Raw genomic sequence first — 21,504 nt, 5'->3', positions numbered from 1 at the left:
TAGTTTGTATATATATATAGTATACATATATATATATATATATATATATATATATAGTATATATATATATATATATATATATGTATACTATATATAGATGTCTATATATATATATAGACTATATACATACATACATATATATATATATGTAAGTATATATATATATATATATATATATATGTAAGTATATACATATATATATATATATATATATACATATATATATATATATGTAAGTATATACATATATATATATATATATATATATATATATATATATACATATATATATATATATATATACACACATATATATATATATTAGGGCTACACAATATATCATGAATATATCGTTATCGCGATATCAGCATGCACAAATGCATATCTCAAAGAAGAGAAAAATATCGCAACGAATGGTCAGCTCAAATGTTTGCTACACATAACGCATTCTGTCAACCAAACGGAAACATGGTGTTTTTTTTAACAAATCACATAGAGCTCTTCACCCATTTAGCCAATTGGGTGGTTCTCACAGGTTAGATGCCCGCCCCCGAGGCGGATGGCACTTGATTTTGATGGTTAGCAAACACCTGAGTTAGCTTTGTTCTGCTTTTCCCGGGATCCACGATCGCCTTTTCTTGTTCATTTTCATTTTCCCTTTCCTCACATCTTTGCCTTTTCTCATTGTTATGATTTTTTATTTCTTTGTTTTTGATTATTTTTGTTCCTGAGTTAAGTTTTTATTTATCGCAAGTAATATCGTCATCGCAATATTAAACATTGTTATCGAACATCGCAGGTTTTCCTAATATCGTGCAGCCCTAAAATATATAGATATTGGGGAGAGCGGGCAGTAGAGGGCGACAACGTCCTCTGCTGCCCGCAGATAAACGGAGAAGGACATGACGCGCCACCATCAGCGTCAGCCTGAAGAAGCCGGCAGCCGTCGGCGAAACTATAGCATCAATAACAGGTAACAAAACCGTTTCTGTGTTTTAAAAAAGTACGACAACATGGAATTAGAAATAACGCACAGCAAGAACACACCTAAGATGTTCAAAGAGAAATACGGACACCAAGGAACGAAGGACTTCCGTCGTTTGGAACGATTACACCAGAAACGCGCACGTCTAAGAAACCACCTTCGCTTCTGTTTAAGATGCCGGGACGAAAACATCACACCCTACAGCCTTTTTCAGCCTACAGCTGAAAACACCGATCCGGACCAAGACAGCACTAAATGTAAAAGAAAGAGCACAGAGAGCACTGCTCAAGGAGAGGATAAGGAACGTCATAACCAAACAGAGGTGAGTGGAGGACGAACTGGAAAGAGGACACCTGGACTTGAAAAGGAATTACAAACTCGATAAACAAATGGAGGAAGTAATTAAAGGACACATGATGGAAAAACAGGAAAAAGAGTTCACAAAAGTAAAAGAAAGACACATAGAGAAGCTAAACAAACTCATAAACAAGAAAAAGAGGGGAGAAATACAAGGCAACTCCACACCAAACTCATGGGTATGTAACATTTCACAATACAAACTAACAGAAGCAGAAGAAAACATATTAAAGAAAGGTTTAAACTTTGCAGTCACGCCAAAAGAAATACCATATGATGAATTTATTGTAGCAACAGAACTAGCATGTCAACAGATCACAGATGAGGGAAAGAAAGCAGAACTTAGAAATAACGTAGTTGGGATATTAAAAAACAGCCAAATTCAACAGAGCAATATTACAAAAGAAGAAAAATCAGCCATGACAGCTTTATCCAAAAATGAACAGATAATTATTCTACTGGCAGATAAAGGAAGAACCACAGTAGTTATGGACAGAGAAAAATATAAACAACAGATGAACCAGATGCTAGAAGACAAAAATACATATGAAATACTTAAAAAAGATCCAACAGAACACATTAAGAAAAACATGAAAAAATTACTGAAGCCACTGCACGAAAAAGGCAAAATAACAGAAAAAATGTATAAACACTGGATTCCCACGGCGAACATAACACCAAGAATATATGGAACGCCAAAAATACACAAACAAAACACCCCACTTAGACCAATAGTTGACAGCATAGGTACACCAACATACAACATGGCAAAAGATATCAGCAGAATCATCAGCCCGTTATTAGGAAATACAGATCAACACTGCAAAAACAGCATAGAACTGGCAAAAGAACTAAATGAAATTACAATAGAAGACAACGACATACTCATCTCAAATGACGTCACATCTCTGTTCACAAAACACCAACCCAAAAAACCATAGACATAGTAGTTAACAGAATCAGACAGGACAAAACTTTACACAAAAGAACAAACCTCACAGCAGATGACATAGCACAACTGATAGGACTGGTAGCTAACTCCACTTACTTCACATACGACAACACAATATACAAACAACTGGAAGGCTTCGCCATGGGTAACCCGTTATCAGCCACCCTGTGTGAGTTTTTCATGGAACAAAAGCCGTAGCCACTACCCCCCCCCCCCAACTGCAAAATAAAACTATGGAAACGCTACGTAGATGACATAGTGGAAATCATACCAAAAGGTCAAACAGAAACACTAACACAACACTTAAACAACTTCGACGACACGGGCAACATAAAATTCACTTATGAGTCAGAAACAGAAGGCAGCATAGCATTTATGGATATGAAAATCACCAGGCAGACCGACGGGACCCTAAACATAAACACATACTGGAAACCAACACACACAGGCCAATATCTATTATGGACATCAGAACACCCCACCATACACAAAATGTCAGTAATCAGAACATTATATCACCGAGCAAACATGATAACAGAAGAAAAAGACCGAAAACAAAGACAGCAAGAACACACCTAAGATATATATATATTATATATATTATATATATATATATATATATATATATATATATATATATATATATATATATATATATATATATATATATATATGGGAAAACTCTCACTACCCTGTTTCAGGAGCTAGAATCAGCCAGAGGAGCAGTGAGTAGCACACAGCAGGATTTAAAGTCTTAAAAGCCCGTTAGTCACCATCACACACTGGAGAATTTAATCTCCACCTTTGAATGCAGGAAATATGAGTAGAAGACTATTTTCACGCTCAGCCTCCATGTTAAACTCAAAGTGACCAATCATTTTCAAAAAGAATGAGTAAGAACTGTTTCTCAGTAAAGCTGCTCTTTAAAAACATGTCCAAGTTGGACACAATGAAATACACTTCCAGTAACCCACGTCCTCTTTAGGGTCCCATGATAGAATTATTCACATGGTTTAATGCTGCATATGTAAACACCAGCTTATCCATCCTTCTTTTAATGAAAAGAAAAAAGGAACGCATACAGGAGCTGTTCTGGTTGGAAAGGGAAGTCCTTCATCGCTTACGGGACAGAAAAGCCTTCACTTCCTCTGCTGCTAAACACCGTTTGCAAATATTTATCGCACCCACTTCCCAGGGTGATTGACCCATCAGTTAGTCATAAACCAAGTACAGGTGCACTTAGCGTTAACACGCAGAGGGCTGAGTAAAATTCCTGTTTAATGCATGAGGCAGGAAATCACCCTGGAAGAGGCAGCAATTAACATCCCAGTGAATGGCTGTGCGTCAACTGTTTGGCTAAAGAGTTTAAGACGGGATCACTGGGTTAAACCCCCCAGCTACTGTGTTCCATTGCTGGCTAATCCAACACTCCATTAGCCATCAGAGGCCCCACTGGTGCGTTTGTGTGTCGAGGTCAGACGAGTCGGACTTCAAATGGAAATGGAAATGCAAAGTTTTTATGATTTTTTTTGTTTAATCAATCATGAAGAAATAAGGTAAAATCACCAGGAACTGTATAGATTTACCCAAAAAAGTTCCCAAATTCAATTGAATTCAGTTTATTTAAACAGCGCCAAATCACAACAAGAGTCGTCTCAAGGCACTTGACAAAGTAAACATTGCAAGTTCAGTTCATTAGGCCAATTAGTAAAAGGTTTCCTATTTATCATTTTTATAAGGAACCCAGCTAATTGCATCGAGTCACTGACTCGTGTCAAAGACTACAGCAATCCTCATACTAGGCAAGCATGTAGCGACAGTGGAGAGGAAAACTCCCTTTTAACAGTAATAAACTTCCAGAGGATCCTGGCTCAGTATAAGCAGCCATCCGCCACGACTCACTGGGGGTTTGAGGAGACACCCATCCATGCATCCAAACAGGGAGGCCCAGACTTCCCTCTCCTCATGGGCCAGCTCCTCTGGGGGAATTCCAGGCGTTCCCTGGCCAGCCGAGAGACCTAGTCCCTCCAGTGTTTCCTGGATCTTCCTTTAGCTCTCCTTCCAGCATATGCCCAGAAAACCTCACCAGGGAGGCATCAGAAGGTATCTTAACGAGATGCCCGTGACCATAGGTGGGCGTTGGATGGTTGGAACATAGATCGACTCGTAAATCAAGAGCTTCATCTCAGCTCTCTCTTCACCACCACAGACCGGTACAACGCCCGCATCACTATCAATCTCCCGCGGCATCTTTCACTCATTTGTGAACACGAGGTTCATTTTAAAGTAGAGGATTTGAAGGAAAGTATGTACAATTTATTTTTTTTAAATTTTATTCTAATAATTAAAAATAGCCATTAGATAGCAAGATAATTTTAAAGAAATTGCCCCTTAGAATAAACAAAAGAAAAACACTTTTGCTCCAGTCATTTATTGTTTTAATAAAATAAAAATATTTCTGATTTTAATTCTTCAAGAATGGGAAAACTACCAGAGTCACGGAAACCAAGCATTTCACAACCTAAATCATCAGCTTTCACACCTGCCCCCGGCACATTACAAAAGCTTTTTATTGATTCATTTCAGCCAGCAGAGAGAAAGCAGCGGGAAACACAGGAGCGCCTTCATGAAGTTCAAACCCAGATGATAACATCTAAAAGCTCCAAATGGTGGGTGAGGATCTAGGCGTTGTTGTTTCTGTACGACCCGGCACAAACCCATGACAGTAAGATGAAAATAAGAGTCAGGCATCCGCTCAGGTGATCTTGTGTCACGCACAAAAACTCACAAATACACACTAAAACACTTTGTGATCGGTTTTGAATCTGAGCAGGTTATCAGACACAAATCCTTATGAAATGTCATTTTTGTCAAAGTGATATTTCAACACATGAAGCAAGAGTGACATTTACTAAAATCAAAGTAGGAAATTGCTCTTTGGATCTAAATGTAAATGTGACACGCAGGTTTTAGAGATAAAGCAACTGTCACTGTTTTCCGTTGAGAGCATGAATCAAAAGTGACACTTTTCTGCTTTTCGATCACAAAACATCCAGACTTGTTTTGATGTTGATGAAGAGAATAATAAAAATACTTAAGGAGGAGCGATACAAGAGCCAGGTGAGACAGGCTGAGTAGAGAAAACAATAACGTTAAAGGTGCAATATGTTCAAATGTGACAGTGAAATCATCATAAAACAGTTTCATGTCTCAATCATGTTGGAAGGAAGGTCACGTTGAAGCAGACTTCCTTCTCTGACGGCTGGGGGGTTGTCCGTTTTTCTCCTTTCGAAAAGGCCAAAGAGGGACGTAGTTTCTGTTTACAATCGGGTCAGCGCCAGCTAACGCTGCAGAGCTGACATTTGTAATTCACCACCAGGCAGCAAAACGCAGCAGACCTGAAGCCAGTAAACTGGAGCGACCCACAAGTTATTTCTTGTACACATGAGAAGCCACGAAAACTTTTTGTTGTACTCCAATATTGAGTGCCATATGGTATGGTATGGTATGGTAATATTGAGTGAAGCAGGCTAGAGGCTAACATTTAGCTAACAATGCTAACAGTGAATTAGAAGCAAATAGTCAGTTTTTGAATGACCAACAACTCAATATTACAGTGAAATGTATTCATCCACTTAAAGAGCAAGTCACCCCCAAATCAACTATTTTTTCTGATAAACTATATAAATGCGTGTCTAATCGTGCTGTAGACACGTGTAGTCAATAGTTTTGCACTTTAGTGCATTTTAGTTCAAATTAAAATTTTCTGCCTGAAACTGTCAGTGTTGTGCCGTTGTCAGGTAAAAACTCTTCACTGCATTTGAATTTAAATCTGCCATCGCTATTGGCTAAGAGGTATGCTATGATGTAAACTGGTACATTATGATGTCACAATGTCGTGAGTGTGTGTATTGGTTAGTGGCTCCACCCTCTCGGTCTGCTAGGCAACAGCATTTGTTGCATTTTTCAAACATGAAGTGGGAGTGAAGTACGCTTCATGTAAGGGGTGACTTGCTCTTTAACTTACTGTTTACGACTCGTCTTCGCTCGCCATCTAAAATCTTCTAGCACTGATCTGTAACTAGCAACAGCCACAAAACTCACGGAGCAAGAGTGAGAAAGGCACTTGTTTTAAGTAGAAAAAGGCTGCAGGAGCCATCTTCGACCACAGGAAGTCATTCTTACTTCATTCTTACAGAATGCAACCTTCTCTTTTTCCGGAACTGCGCTGCTCTGGGTGGCTGCATGTTGGGGTAGCTCTGTTGACTATGTGTAAGTTTAGCCTTTTCTTGGGCATTTTTTCTTCAAGTTTCTCAAGAAAAACTGTATTTTTTGTACACTTTACTTTTCTGTTTCTGGTGCTGTGAAGCTTAGAGGATTTTTACAGCTATTTTTTTTTTAGCTTTTTTGACTTTTTGAGCATTTGTTATGAAGCGTAACCATGGCAACAAGCTTTTTTACAATCAGGAGCAGCTGATTAACATTGGAAAGGCTGAAATAATACCTCAACTGAAGCCACAAATCCCAAATGAGATAAAACACAAGAAGCGTGGGTGCAGAGCGGGAGCAAAACGGAGACAGAGAAAGAGGAAATTCAAACCATCTCTTCCATCGATCATAATGGGCAATGTGAGATCACTGGCCAACAAGATGGAGGAACTCCAAGCCCTTTCAAGGACTCAGCCAGAGTTTCGGCTGTTTCGGAACCGCTGGAGGAGATAATGCAAAGAAGGATTCTCCAGAAAATCAAGAAAATGACGACAACCCTGAGCATTCTCTTCACAAGACTGTCCGACAACGGAAGAGTGTCTTCAGTCAGAGGCTTCTTCAGTTTCGCTGCAACACTGACCGCTACTGGAGATCCTTCCTGCCAACAGCCATTGTAAAATACAACAACTCTTTGATGACTTGATTATTATTATTATTCTGAGCTACTACAGCAATCAATTTCCCTCTGGGATTAATAAAGTATTTTTGAATTGAATTGAATTGAATTAGCTGTGTAATCAGTTTGATGCTCAGTAACCAAACTACTTCCTGTTGGGGGTTAATAAAGTATATTTGAACCTGAATAGAAATGAAAAGATGAGAGGTATGTTTTAATACAACGCCAGTCTCATGAGTATATTTCAATATCAGACAAGAAAACCTCAACCACGATTATTTACAGAACTGTTTTAGTTGCCAACACATCAGAAGATTTTCCAACGTGAACGGCCTGTTTCAGGTGAAAGGTCAGACATTCTCTTCTCCATTCCCTTCTCAGCTCCCAGAGCAGCAAAGTAGCCCCAGACCATCACACCACCATGTTAGCGTGCTGCTACGACGGTGTTCTTCTGAAATGCAGAGTTGGTTTTACACGGGACGGGACACACACCTTCCAGATTGTCCCCCTTTTGTCTCAGTAATCCACAGAATATTTCTCCAGAGTTCTCATAGCCCATTTCATTTTTGGTTCTTTTTGAAACACAGGAAAGGTTTCTCTTTACCTTGCTAACATTCTGTTTGCCGACTGCTGACGCTCGGAGGATGTTTTGCAGTCGGCAAACGAAACGCTAGCAAGGTAAAGAGAAACCTTTCCTGTGTTTTAAAAAGAACCAAAAATGGAATTAGAAATTAGACACAGTAAGATTACACCAATGATCTCATAGTCCATCAAATGCTTTTTCTGTATCTTTCTTTTACGGGCTTTCTACCAGACGAGTGAGCGATGCTTGACGTAATAAATGTGTTTTCCATGCTAGCTAAGCACTGCACCCCTTCCCAGATTAGTAGCAAAAGCATTCCATGCTACTGGTCCCTCGAGGTCACAAAATCACCAAAGAACTCCAGGATCACGCATTATTGCAGCAGTTCCCCTGCTAAAAAGCAAGGTGAAATACGGCAGTATGATTTCAAAAGGTGGTTTATTTTCTGGCTTGGGTACATTTTCCCTTCAATCAATTAAAGCATCATTAGCCTTTAGTTTTTTCACAGTTTAATTTAGTCCGATTTCAAATATCTGAGACATTCAAGTCCGACAAATACAAGCAACACATTTTTAAAGGGGCAAAAACATTTTTTCATGGCCGTTTAAATTATCTCAGTGAGCTAAGCATCACTGAAGCAAAACCCTAAACTGGAATAAAACAGACCGCATGGGGCCGGACATCTGACCCAGACAGCACCTGACCCTCTTATCCTCACCGGGGGGGCAGAACCGATCTCTTTCACTCTCGTTCCAAGAGCCAAGGCAGCAGATTAAAGCAGGAACTTTACTAATGAACACAAACAATCCGTAAGGATTATACCTCAAATGCATTTAAGATGGAGGAACTGTGTTTTTTCCGGAACTGCGCTGCTCTGGGCGGCTGCATGTTGGAGCAGCTCTGTTGACTATACGTACGTTTTGACTTTTCTTGGGCATTTTTTCTTCTCATTCCTATGGGCTTTTCCACGTATATTAGCAATGCGCTAACCACTCGCTGCCAAATTGCAGCCTTTGCGATTAGAAAATCTCCTTTTGTCACTTCGCAATTTAATTGCACATGCAGTTAATCGTTCAGCCCTAATATACATGCAGCTCTATGCTAAAAGTGTATTTTCAAAGAGGTAATGACGGATTTCTTTGTAAAAGTTGTCCATCTTTCCAACAGAAAAATTTGCCTGGCCAAACGTAACGTGATAACAATGTAACGTATTTACGTATCTTCTGTAAGGTTCATGTTCAGCCAGTCAACTACTTTGACGTCATCAGCAGGCGAAGGACCCCAAGCCGATCTTGCACCCGAGCAACCCGACCGACACCGTGCCCAAACAGTTTCGTTGGAGCATGACGGACCAGCATGAGGCACAGAGACGTGCTGAGCTAGCGTTAGCCTGACTTTTAGCTAAATGGTCAATATTAAAACACCAGCAGAATAGAAATGCAAGTTTATCAAAGATGTAGAAATAAGTGACACCCATTTACACAAAGATCTAAATAAAAGTACATATCGATACGAGACATTTATATTATTTACCTTTAACTGCGTCACAAACTAATTCCAAAAAGTCATTAATGGCAAACATTATTCACTGTTTTAGCAGCTTAGTTTTTATTCTTATAATCACAATTTGTGCTTCTAACAATTATTTTCTTCCATTACCAATTAAATTGGCCAATGCCAGATTATTGTGCAGAAGGGTCACTGATGGGCCACGGTCATCAGCTGGTGGACAGATTACGTGTGTATTGTTTTTAATCCTGATTCATACGGAAAAATAAACACAAAGGATAAAAAGGGCCCTGTTTCTGTAATCCGTTTCTAATCCCTCATCACAATTCTACTGTCAGTCCCAAAATGATTAAAACGATGGAGATGGGCTGAAATCGGACACAAACACTGGAGCAATGCTTGGAATGCTAAAGAGGAGCCACTAACGTTTCACCTGATTGGGTTTACGGTGAGCCGGGAGCAGGAGGCACATCCCCTTTAAGGATCTTGGCTCAAAGACACAAACAACTCAACAGGCTTAATGGCTACTAGAGCGTACACCTAGCCTCCCTCTAACCCTACCGTCACTGTAAAACGCAGCACACACCAATGACATGCTAAAATGTCCCTATTTATGCACACGCTGCTCTGCACACGGTGCTCACATTTCAAATGTCCTCTTATGTTTCACATTTGGTGCACCAAACACAAAAATGACACAAAACTGCAGATAAATCCAAGGTTAAACGTATTAAAGAGAATAAAGTAACGCGTGAGAACCATCCAGGAAGAGAACTGGGTAGATTGGGATTGTCAGTGGCCTAACTCACCAGTCACAGCACCCTTACTTCAGCAACCTCAGATCCTTGTAATCCGGCACTGTTACACAAGGGTGGGTGGCGGGGAGCTGGGAAGATATGGAGTAGCAGAAGGTGGTGGGGGTGTGTGTTTGTAAAAGTGTGACAGGGTTAGTGAGACAGTGAGAGGGGTGGTTTGTAAGAGTGTTATACAGAAACAGAGTGTGTGCAGAATTAAAATGAGGGAGGGGGTTTATAATCTGGGATTTAGATGAGTGTGAGCAGGCCTGATACCACCTGTCAGCTGTTTTCTTGTCTCTTCCCAACCCCGTACAAATTTGACAAGGTGGACCAGTGCGATCACCCGCCTGCCGCCATGCCACAGCGGTACCTTCTGTCCACCTTTAGAGAACCACAAGGTCGGGTTCTCGCCTGTGGCTCGGCTCCAAGCGTCGCTCTGTAATCGTAAAGCTTCCTCTGGCTGTAAAACAAAGCGGGTCGGGCCAAATCAAGGTGCCAGGGTCTCCTTTACAAGGTCTCCCAGGTCCTGTCTGAGGCTAAAGGCAACAGCTGTCTGGAGATTACATGTGTTGTAGTTACACTGGATCATAGTTAGGCCGCGCCAAGCTAATCCAGCCACTTCAGCAGGATGCCATTAGCCTATTAATTTTGCAGGACTGGATTTCAGAGCTTTGCAGATGGGTGAGAGAATTAAGCACGTTGGTATTTCATTGTGGTTTAGTGCCTCTGGTGCACGCAGATAACTAACGGCATAGCGACGGTTTGGTTTAGTTCAGTTTGAAATTTTATTTTGGGTAAAGATCAGCAAATTTTGAAATTTATTCTGTTCCAACTAGAAAATAACGTGATTTATTATTTTAATCACTAAAACATGAAGTCAATAAATGTATACAAACGTTTGCCATCCTGTTGGAACAGAGATTTCATTTTTCTTACACGCAAATAAAGTTTAAAATCTAATAGTCCCTGTTACGGCTACCAGCCTGGCCGCTGGGATGCAGGAGCCAGGATCACCCAGCCCCGGTGATCAGCCTGACACCGCCACTCCTCCTCCTCTCTTCCAGGCTGCTGAGGAGCACAGCTGATCTGAATCCTGCTGATCACCAACACCTGGATAAAAAGGCTGTGCCTTCAGCAGTCTGGGAGGCAGCAGTGCAGGGGTTCGGCTGTCCTCCAGGCCTCAGTTTGTTTTCAACCCCTTCGAGTAGAAGAGATTTAATGGGACTTAACGGACTTTTGAATATTTTATGCTCGCGATTGCCCCCTCAGGCCAAAAGCGTAACGGCAGCTTCAATAGTAGGCTCGTGCACGAGGCGCGCATGCTGTACGTGCACACTCCTTAACAAAACTAACAGCTGAGACAGTCCCGTGTGTGTGTGTGTGTGTGTGTGTGTGTGTGTGTGTGTGTGTGTGTGTGTGTGTGTGGCCCGGCGGACAGAGGACAGGAGAACACGCAGCTAATTAATTAAATAATTTGGTTCTGTACCTTTCTCTTCAGCACAGCCGACAAAGGTTTATGATGGGTCAGTCCTCCTGCATGCTCAGATCATTCCCTTCCCTTGCTTGAAAAATTGTTCCAAAATGAAAGTTGAACCCACATCTTTTTTATCTGTGAATTCAATGCCGTTTGGCGAGTCTCAAATAAAAATTTGGGTATCTTACTGTAAAAAAATATACCATTAATGTAAAACAGAAACTCTAACTGAACTATGTTCACACTCATAACCGAACCCAGATCTTCTGCATGGGAGTCAGACATCTTACTAGAGCCCCCTTCAGACAGGCCATGAAAAACGGAAATGTTCTGGAATCTGTCCGTAAGACCTTTGTGTCTGAATACAAACATCCGGATAACGTTTTCCGTAATTTAACCGGACGAAGCCCCTAGTAACAGGTCCGGACTTGTTACGGACAGGGTGGCTGCTTCAGACTGGTGAGGTAAAGTTCCGGACAAGGAGGAGGGGGAGGGGACCGGGGGACGCTGTGCGCACCTATATAACTCGCTCCTGTAGCATGCGGCGAACCACGGCAGCTCGCCTCCTACGGTACCGTCTAGACGCGCGACGGAGCACTTCACACCGCTTCAGTGATTCCTTTAACCACTGAGCTTCATCATCCAGGTCTCTTATGCGTCTTCGTGTGCGCAGAATTATGCTTAAGCGCCTCGTGATTTTTATCTTGAGAGGCGCTATAGAAATGATATTTTCTTCTTCTTCTTCTTAACATAAGTCCGATTCTCCCCCACCTCCCACCCCACCCCCCGCCGCCGTCAGACATCTGGAACTTTTCCCTGCTGTGTGAACGCAGCCGAAAGGACAAGTTCCGGTACAAAAGTGGTGTGTCTGAAAACACAGTTCCGGTTAAAAACCGTATTGAATTGTCCGCAAATGTTCCAGAATGTCTGTCTGAAAAGGGCTTAGGTGAGCTACACACCAGTAACATTCACAGTATCTGTAACATTTATATCCTTGATGACAGCTGAAACAACGTCAAACCAAAGAACGGCTCGGAGTGAAAATGGCTATTTTGTTGCTAATTTGCAGGAAATATCTAGAAGAAAGTTCTACAGAAAGAAGCTAAGGGTCCTCAGAAATGTAGCTAGGTTCATCACTAGGCGTTAGGAACAGCGACAAAGTCGCTGAGTTGGCACTACCTCTCTCTCTGTTGCTAAAGCTACGGATAGCAAATGCTACGGGCTATGCCTGAGCGTGAACGCGCATGAAGCAGCCTGCTTGACCCGAGCATCTCTCTTTTTCTGTGATTTTATAGAAAAACAGGCAATCACAGTAAAAATGCCAGGGCTCATTCTACAGGACCAGGGCATTGCAGGAGAATGTATGAAGAAGACATTTATTATTTCTATACATGTTTTGGCTGTCAAACTTCCATAATGCCCCTTTAACTTTTATAGCTTTAACTCCGAGTGATCCAGAGGGATCATTTTAAAGGTCAACTCTGTGATACAATTTTATTGACTTTGTTTTTTTAAAACACCTTCTGTTCCGGTAAAACTTTGAACATAAGTTTTAACCAGGTGTTTTTAATATTGGTAACTGCTCTTTTAATGTTAACCTTTTTGAGAGTTTTTTTTTTGTTGTTTAGCATTATCTTAATAATGCTCGCCATCTGTTTGCACTTCTTTTTAGAACCTTTTATAGCAATTAAACCCATTTTAACTCTACTGTCGCATTTCTTATGTTGCCCCCTTCACATTTTAACACCTCCTGTCGGGGACGTAACAGTCCCCGTAAATCAAACAGTTGATTTCCCAGTACGAATACAAAACTCTACTTTTTTATTTTATCAAATTCAAGAGCTAAAAATCTATTTGTCACATCCTCGCACCCATGTTACATTTTCCAAGGCATAAATAAGTCAGTGGTTTATAACCTGCTGAGAACTACTTCCCTCCCCATTTTCTGTAATTTTAGCTTTTATTCCAGTTTTGTCTTTTTACACCAGCAGAGAAAACAAAGTGTTTTTTCTTGTCACGACTCCCCCTCTTTCCAAAATGTCACTTATGCAATCTTGGTGGTGAGGTTCCCAGGGTTTTCTAGGAAATCTTATTGAGATCTTCAGCGATAAGCCGCCTGTGTAGCGCAGGATAAATGTGTTTGCCTATTCTCTCCGAGTGAGTTTGCCTCTGCATTTAATGATTAATGTTCAGAAGAAAACAATCCCAGAAAGAAACAGCACATTTATCATCATTCAGAAAAAGAAAGAAATGTGTGAAAACCTTCTGTTGTAATGATGACGTGAACAGACTTCAGCCCCTCTGGCTTTAATGCTTTCTGACATCGGTGACCTTCGTACAAAAGTAAGAATTCATGAGCTTGTTTAAAACTTTGTGCGATAAATCTGCACCCTAAAACAGTTATCTGATGCTTAATTAACAAAACCCCCTAACCAGTGCAAAAAGTGTAATAACTTGGTAAAACATCTACAGTGGTGTTTACAGGCCCGTGTAGATTCAGACAGAATGAGAATCAGCTGCTCCAAATAAAAGGATCTGGGAAAAAGGGGAATGTCGCTTCTGAGTTGGGTGTGAATCTCTACACCAAGCGGAGGAGTTCAAATATCTTTGCGCCATCTATGGCAGTGGGTCCATGACCCCCTAAAGGGGTCCCTACAATTTTGTCTGTACTGAGGCAGGATTGATGGTTTATCCCTTGAGGTCCACGTGGCAGGGGTGAGGTGGTGCTCACTCCTCACCCCTGCCACATGGACCCAAGGGATAAACCATCAACCCTGCTCAATGGTCAACTTTTCTTGCGGGGTCACACCCATTAGGACAGTGGGAGGGTTAAAAGGTAAATGTATAAAATGCCAATAACCAACCCAATTGTATAATTAAAATTCTTTGCAAGAGTTAGAACTGTATGTCTTTACAAAGTTTGTAATTAATCACATTTAATGTGTTCATGCTGTTAGGGGTTGGGGGTCTTGGCTTGTCTGGGACACAGGGAAGGGGGACCTCAAGGAACCACTGATCTTTGAGTTGAACTTCACCTATGGTGGAGATCTTTGTATCACAACTAAAAGAACAGGATCCTGGGTTCAAGTGGATGAAATTAACTCCCTCCATTTGGGGGGTCGGGCTCAATCTTGGACATAAGGCTAGAAGCTCAATCAGGCAATACAAGTCACATTAAGTGGTTCTGAGAAGGTTGACTTCCTTTGGTTGGTCGGTCAGTCAGACGGATGCCCGGACGGATGGATGGGTAGATTAATGGATGGAAGAATGGTAAATATAACTACATTAATATTAAGTATTGTAAAGGCTTTTAGCTTCTTTCACTTTTATTTCAGCTCTGTCTGATAACTCTTCCTCCTCCTGCTCATCCACACTCGCTTCCTCCCATTCCCTGCCCAGATCCATGAATACAACAACAGGAGTGACTCAGGGATTTCCATGAATAGGATTCCCTTTAACAACCGCCAGGCACCCTATTTCCCTGCACTTGGCCCTGGGCAGGAAGGAGAAGGGAGACAGAGACAACATAACAGCCAAATTTCAAACAGCTTAGCTTTTTAAACCTGAAAAGATGTCAGCAGGAAAGAGCTGAATAAAATGAATGCGCTGTAATAGAGACAGAAGCAGCAGCAAGCTGCAGGGTGCCTCGGGGCTTGTTGAGGAAACAGCCTTACCGTGCATCCAGCCACCACTCTGCTTACATAATGTCTCAAGTTCAATTTAGTCCCGCTCAGCTATTTAAAGCGTGCATGTCTAGGCTTGCTGACAAAAGGTGATATACTTAGTAGCGGCAGCGCGGCATGGCATTAAAGCACACACACACACATACAAGCCCTGGGGTGTGGATTTTGGCATTGCAACAGTTATTATTAGTCTAGCAGATCATCTGAGCTATATTTGCCCCAGCTGAAAAACTGCCCCCTCACCCTCCATCACTAGAGGTTCTGATCATCTGCTGAACGAGTCAGTAGCTTTAAAACAGTTAGCTAACTTAAATGATCACACTGCACACAACAGCTGGACAAATAATGGCAGAAACCGTGTCATTAGAGGGAAAAATGACTTGTCTCTATGGGTAAAAGTGTTTGTGGCTTTTCATGTTTACACAGCGTAAAGAGGACTTATGCAACACTGAGTAAAAGTGACTCGAGGCATGACTGGTTAATAATTACCTTGTGTTGGTTATTCAAGCATTATTTTGAGCAGAGATCTACAACAATAGAAAAACTGTCTTTATAGGACATAGTTACTGATTACAGTTTACCAGGGTTGGGGTAAGGGTAAGGCCCCGTTCACTGAGAAACTGTAATACTAGTTCTTATTGGTCACTCGGAGATTCAGATGCATGCTGGGCGTGACAGTTTTCTTTAGCCCTCGTTTGCTGCGCAAAGGAGAGAGACAAGAAAACGATCTGTTCAGAAAAAGACATCGCCTTCTATGTCGGAGGAAAATTGGGCATTTATGGCCCCGCCCACCTTGGCTTGGGATTGCAGAAGGATGTATTGATTTGTGGCTATGGGAAAACAGAGAGCATCTCAGCTAGTAGAAGCTAACCATTAGCATTAGCAACTCCACAACACGGTGGAACACATCAGGGTTTGTGTTATTTGTGGAGATAAAACATCAACGTTGAGGCTAGATGTTTGCATATTGTGAATTTTAATGGGTAGGACTAATGATCCGAATCCTTACTCATGATTATTCATGACATTCAAACATCTCACCTCTGACTGGCTAACAGCAAAATGATACTTCTGCTGCCTCTGTTCGAACTGAATGTGTTACACCATGTTGTGGAGTTGCTAATGCTAACGATTAGCTTCTACTAGTTCTGCTCTCTCATGGGCGCTAAACTAAAAACAGCCTTTGGCATTTGCAAGCCAAGAGGGGTGAGTCCATGAATGCTAATTTACAAAGTGACGTAGATTTGTCACTTATTCTGACCTGATGGTTTCCCCGTGGATTTTCGTTCGATGGCTAATGCCAGAAATAGCGATTGAGAACTATTTGTGAACTTCACTGTGACCAATATCAAAAAGAACAAATATTACACAGTTTCTCAGTGAACCTTGCCTTTAAACAAAATACAGATGAAAACAATGAACACATTTTCAAGGGAGTTTCAAAAATGTCTCCGAACCATTGCAAGGGTTTTCCTTTTCCCTTGCACGTTGCAGGAATTTTCTGTCATATCACAGAATTTTTAACAAATCTGAAAGCCTTGCAAGACACATTTTTTGTCTTAATAGTGACAAACATGATGGTGGCATCTATAACCCAACTTGGGCTCAATAGAGTGTTCTACAGTAGCTAAAAATAGATTGTGACATAACGTTGCAATGCACTGTGGGATGTAGCCCTAGACAAACTAGCATGCCTTTTGCATTGGTGCCTTTGGGTCTGAGTCACTCTGCTCATCTCAAAGTTATCGTTTCGTCTCCTAATGATGTTCAAACAGGAAGAGACTAAGCACCGCTCTTGGGAGAGGTGCTAATTGGACTCTAGATACCCAGATCATATGTCAGATGGGACATTTTTGTCCATTTTCCAAAGCAAAGTAAGGTCCGGAACAACGTGAAACAGCTGGAAAGGGAAACGCGCCAACCAAAAGATAGAATAAACATAGTGGCGGCAGTATTTATGTGGAAGAACGGATTGTGACAGTGTGGAGCACATCAAGGGGTGCATGTGCATTTGATCTATACATTTTGCTGATGGGAAAGGTCCTACGTCCGACAATAACGAGCCAATACTAGCATCGCTATCTGATGTGGAGTTATCCAGGGGTCCAGCTGAACGTCTCTTCCAAACAGCATCCAAACGTGGACGAAAAAGGCTTTCAACCAGAGATGGATGGTGTGCAAAAAGTATTGACACAAATAATAACCCATGAGTAACACAACTACTTTGAAGAAAATGTACTGTGAGTAATGAGTAACTGAGCATAAACATTAGAATTTTGTTTCTGTCTGTTTATTTTGATCAACGTCTGTTTATTCAGTCAGCTAATGCAGTTTGTTTGGCTAGCACCAGGACCCAGCAGCACCTGTGCGGTGTAGTATGCTATTTAATTTCAATAACTCAAAACTGTGAAGAAATAACTATTTTGGTAGCAGCGGGCTGACTGTAACTTATAAAAAGCAACAAAATTGTGAATAAAATGAGAAGAAATTAGAAATTTTTACAGCTTCATTTATAAAGCTAAACATTGGGCTATTTTTTTTCTAAACGTAAAAGTTGTAGTCACCAACAGTCACGGCGGCCCAGCCCAACCAAAGGGAAGTTACTGGTGCCTGCAGCCAGGGGCAAGTGGTGCACACATTCAAATGAGCCAGACGATAATATTCAAAGTTGGCAACAAACAACCCAGAAACGACAGCAGCTCAGAACAGATTTAGACTGCTCGGACAAAATCACCACCAATCAAACCTTAAAAAGCAGGCTATTTCAATTATTTTATATTTTTATATTTTAATTTGTTATTCTTTTAAACACAACGTTTTGTCTTCTACACACCATCTATGTTGGACTGTGACCAACCAAAATAACTAAACGCAAAACACGTATTAAAAACCGTCTGACGGTGGGTTCAGAGTGCTTCTGGAAACGTCTGCAGCGCTATCTCATCCCTCCACATGGGCTGTTGTTTTCCTGACAGCTTATCATAAAAACGGACTCACTACTCTCAGCTGGTCCAAAAAGTTTCAGTGACAGATGAGGTCTGTTCCATAAACAATACAGAACGGGGAGGTTTCCAATAGTGGAAAGTCAATATAAACCACAATGCAAAAGATCATAAAATGATTCATTTTAACGTCTTATGCAGAGGCTGCGCGTAACCCAACTCATTGTAAACTCCGTTAGACTGAATAACAACGAGCGGCTGTTCAGATGGTTCCTGTATGACTAAAATGCAGTTAAGGACAAAATATGTGGAAACTACAAGCCGCCCCAGTGTGGTGGACACAAACACAATGAGTAACAAATGAGGCTAGATGTGGAGGAAGAAGAGTCGCCTCCTGTTTCCAAAGCAGAGGATGAGACGAAAGATATATATCACCTATAACCTCAGGTTGGTGTGTGTGTGTGTGTGTGTGTGCGTGCGTGCGTGCGCGTGTGCGTGTGTGTGTGTGTGTGTGTGTGTGTGTGTGTGTGTGTGTCTTAGCAAACCCGGCCTGCTCTGCAGATCATAAAAACATTTACATCTCAATGCAAGATATGAAGCGTAGCTTCCACTTCCAAATCAAACCATGTGACTTTGACCCTCTCACATAGTAACGTTTCCATTGGTGCAGACTTGATCTTAATATTCATAATAAACCAAAAGGATTGATTGATCAGTCAGTTAAACAATCAATCTTAGCTGGGTTAGGGTTGAGGTTAGGGCGACACCAGAGGTGGGCAATATACTGAAATGTATGTCTGTTACCAACATCATTGTGCCCATGTCAATATATGAGGTGTATGAAAAATAAAAAGATGTGTGTAAGTTAGTTCCCTTAAGAGGCTGTTCGACTAACGAGATGGGGCGGAGTCTGGAACAGAGAAAAGGGACAGAAAGTTAGGATGAGGATATGGAGGATGATTCAAATGTTGGAAGGAGTGGATGAGGGCAGCGAGCGACGGCCAGCGGAAGCAACCAAATCCTAAATGTTGCCAAATGACTGTTGAAGAATTTGTGTGAGAACAGGCTTCTCCATCCATCCATCCATCCATCCATCCATCCATCCATCCATAGTCCCTCCAACGTGTCCTGGGTCTCCCTTTAGGCCTCCTCCCAGTAGGACGTGCCCGGAAAACCTCACCATGGAGGCGTCCAGGAGGCATCTTGACCAGATGCCCGAGCCACCTCAACTGGTTCCTCTCGATGTGGAGGAGCAGCGGGTCTACTCCGAGCCCCTCCCGGATGACCGAGCTTCTCACGCTATCTCTAAGGGAGTACTGTCAGGGTGCCCCAGGGCAGCTGTGGCTACATTGTAGCTCATCACCATCAGCGTGTGAATGGTTTGTGTGAATGGATGAATGCTGCATTGTAGTGTAAAGAGCACTGAAGTCCTCTGACTCTTAAAGGCACTATAAAAGTATGGGTCATTTCTCATTATTATACAAATGCACTTAATATTTAGTACTGATAAAGTACAGGTGAAACTTGTACTTTAATTCTAATTGTCTGGTTTTCAGAAGCTGTAAGCCATAATCATCACAATTAAAACCAATAAAGGCTGTAATATCATGTATCGAGTCTGCCTCGTAGATTAGTTTTACTGAAAAAAAAATCGTATGCATCATATTCACCTGTACGTACAACTCAATACAAGCTCATTTCCAAGTACTGTTTCCTGTTTGTCTTATTAGAGTAACTTGTGCATTTTACTTCTTATTAGTGACTCGAGGGCTGGGACGATAATCAATAAATCAATTAATCGTACGATAGATGAAAATTAACTCAATCATTTTTCCAGCCACATTTATTAACATTGCATGAGTGGTCATTTTGGTCTCGATAATATCGACCATAATAATGTTTATTGTCAATAATTTGTTGGACATTATATCGTCCCAGGCCTAAGTGACTCCAGCACACTATTAAACACTCCGGTGTACTTAATGTTTTAAAGTGCAATCGGATTGTATGCTTTTGTTTTGATTAATAGTAACTAATCTGATTTTACAGTGTACCGCTTCATTTAGAGGAAGTAAAAAATAACAATAATTATTAAAACCCTTTAGTAAATAACATTTCTCACAGGTTCAGTTTGCATGGTTACAAACGGAACGGACATCCTCAAGATGAAAGGCTTGTTCTGGCAAAAGTCATCAGTTCAGTCACTTCGATAATTCCTCCCAAAGAAAAAGCGGAACCAAACAGCAAAACGTGCAATGAAGCATTCAGCCTGATTCACTTCTCTGTTTCCAAACATGGCCTCATAAACACCAGTTAAATCTATTTTCAGCACCATTCTGTTGTGGCCAGGGGTAGAAAATGTTTATTATTTTGCAAACTTCAAAAGGGAAGCTTTCTTTGATCCAACAGAAAAACAGCAAAAAGGAAGCTGACTTTTTGAGTCGCAGCGCCAGTCTGAGCACCTGAGACCACACCTGCGATCCAACATCTAAATCATGGCTGACACATTGATGCGTGTGTGGACACAAGTTATGGACACACAAAAACAAGTCTACAAAACTAATATGGACTGCCATATCACCGGACTGCAGGTACCCATCAGCTGCTTCTGGAGTCCCACAGGCCAAAAAGACCTGATAGGACTCTTTCTTCAGCTTTACAGCATCCCTAACCGCCGGTGTCCACCAGCAGGTTCGGGGGTTGCCACCACGAAAGGCACCGACGATCCTGCGACCACAGCTCCGGTCGGCCGCCTCAACAATGGAGGTACGGAACAGGGTCCATTCAGACTCCATGTCCCCCGCCTCCCCCGGAACATTTTGGAAGTTCTGTCGGTGGTGGGAATTGAAGCTCCGTCTGACAGGAGACTCTGCCAGACGTTCCCAGCAGACACTTGCGATACGTTTGGGCCTGCCTGGTCTGACCGGCATCCTCCCCTACCATCTGAGCCAACTCACCACAAGGTAGTGGTCAGTTGACAGCTCCGCCCCTCTCTTCACCCGAGAGTCCAAGACATGCGGCCGCAGGTCCGAGGAAACAACAGCAAAGTCGATCATTGAGCTGAGGCCTAAGGTATCCTGGTGCCAAGAGTACATATGGACATCTTTATGTCTGAACATGGTGTTCATTATGGACAATCCATGACTGGCACAGAAGTCCAATAACTAAACACCACTCAAATTCAGATCGGGGGGCCGTTCCTCCCAACCACACCTCTCCAGGTCTCACTGTTTTTGCCCATGTGAGCGTTAAAGTCCCCCAGCTGAACGAGGGAGTCACTGGAAGGAGTGCTTTCCAGCACCCCCTCCAAGGTCTCCAAAAAGGGTGGGTAGTTTGA

At 41.8% G+C, this 21,504-nt stretch overlaps 1 protein-coding gene across 1 annotated transcript in view; it reads right to left on the bottom strand.

The window, feature by feature from the left end:
- The window catches only part of ptpn11b (protein tyrosine phosphatase non-receptor type 11b), a 60,712-nt gene that overhangs the window by 37,807 nt on the left and 1,401 nt on the right, over positions 1-21,504 (bottom strand). The window lies entirely within an intron of this gene.

This window comes from Nothobranchius furzeri, chromosome 15 (genome assembly GCF_043380555.1).
Source record: "Nothobranchius furzeri strain GRZ-AD chromosome 15, NfurGRZ-RIMD1, whole genome shotgun sequence".
Lineage (NCBI taxonomy): Eukaryota > Metazoa > Chordata > Actinopteri > Cyprinodontiformes > Nothobranchiidae > Nothobranchius > Nothobranchius furzeri.
Note: the sequence above shows the minus strand (reverse complement) of the source record. Positions and strands in the feature narration are given on the sequence as shown.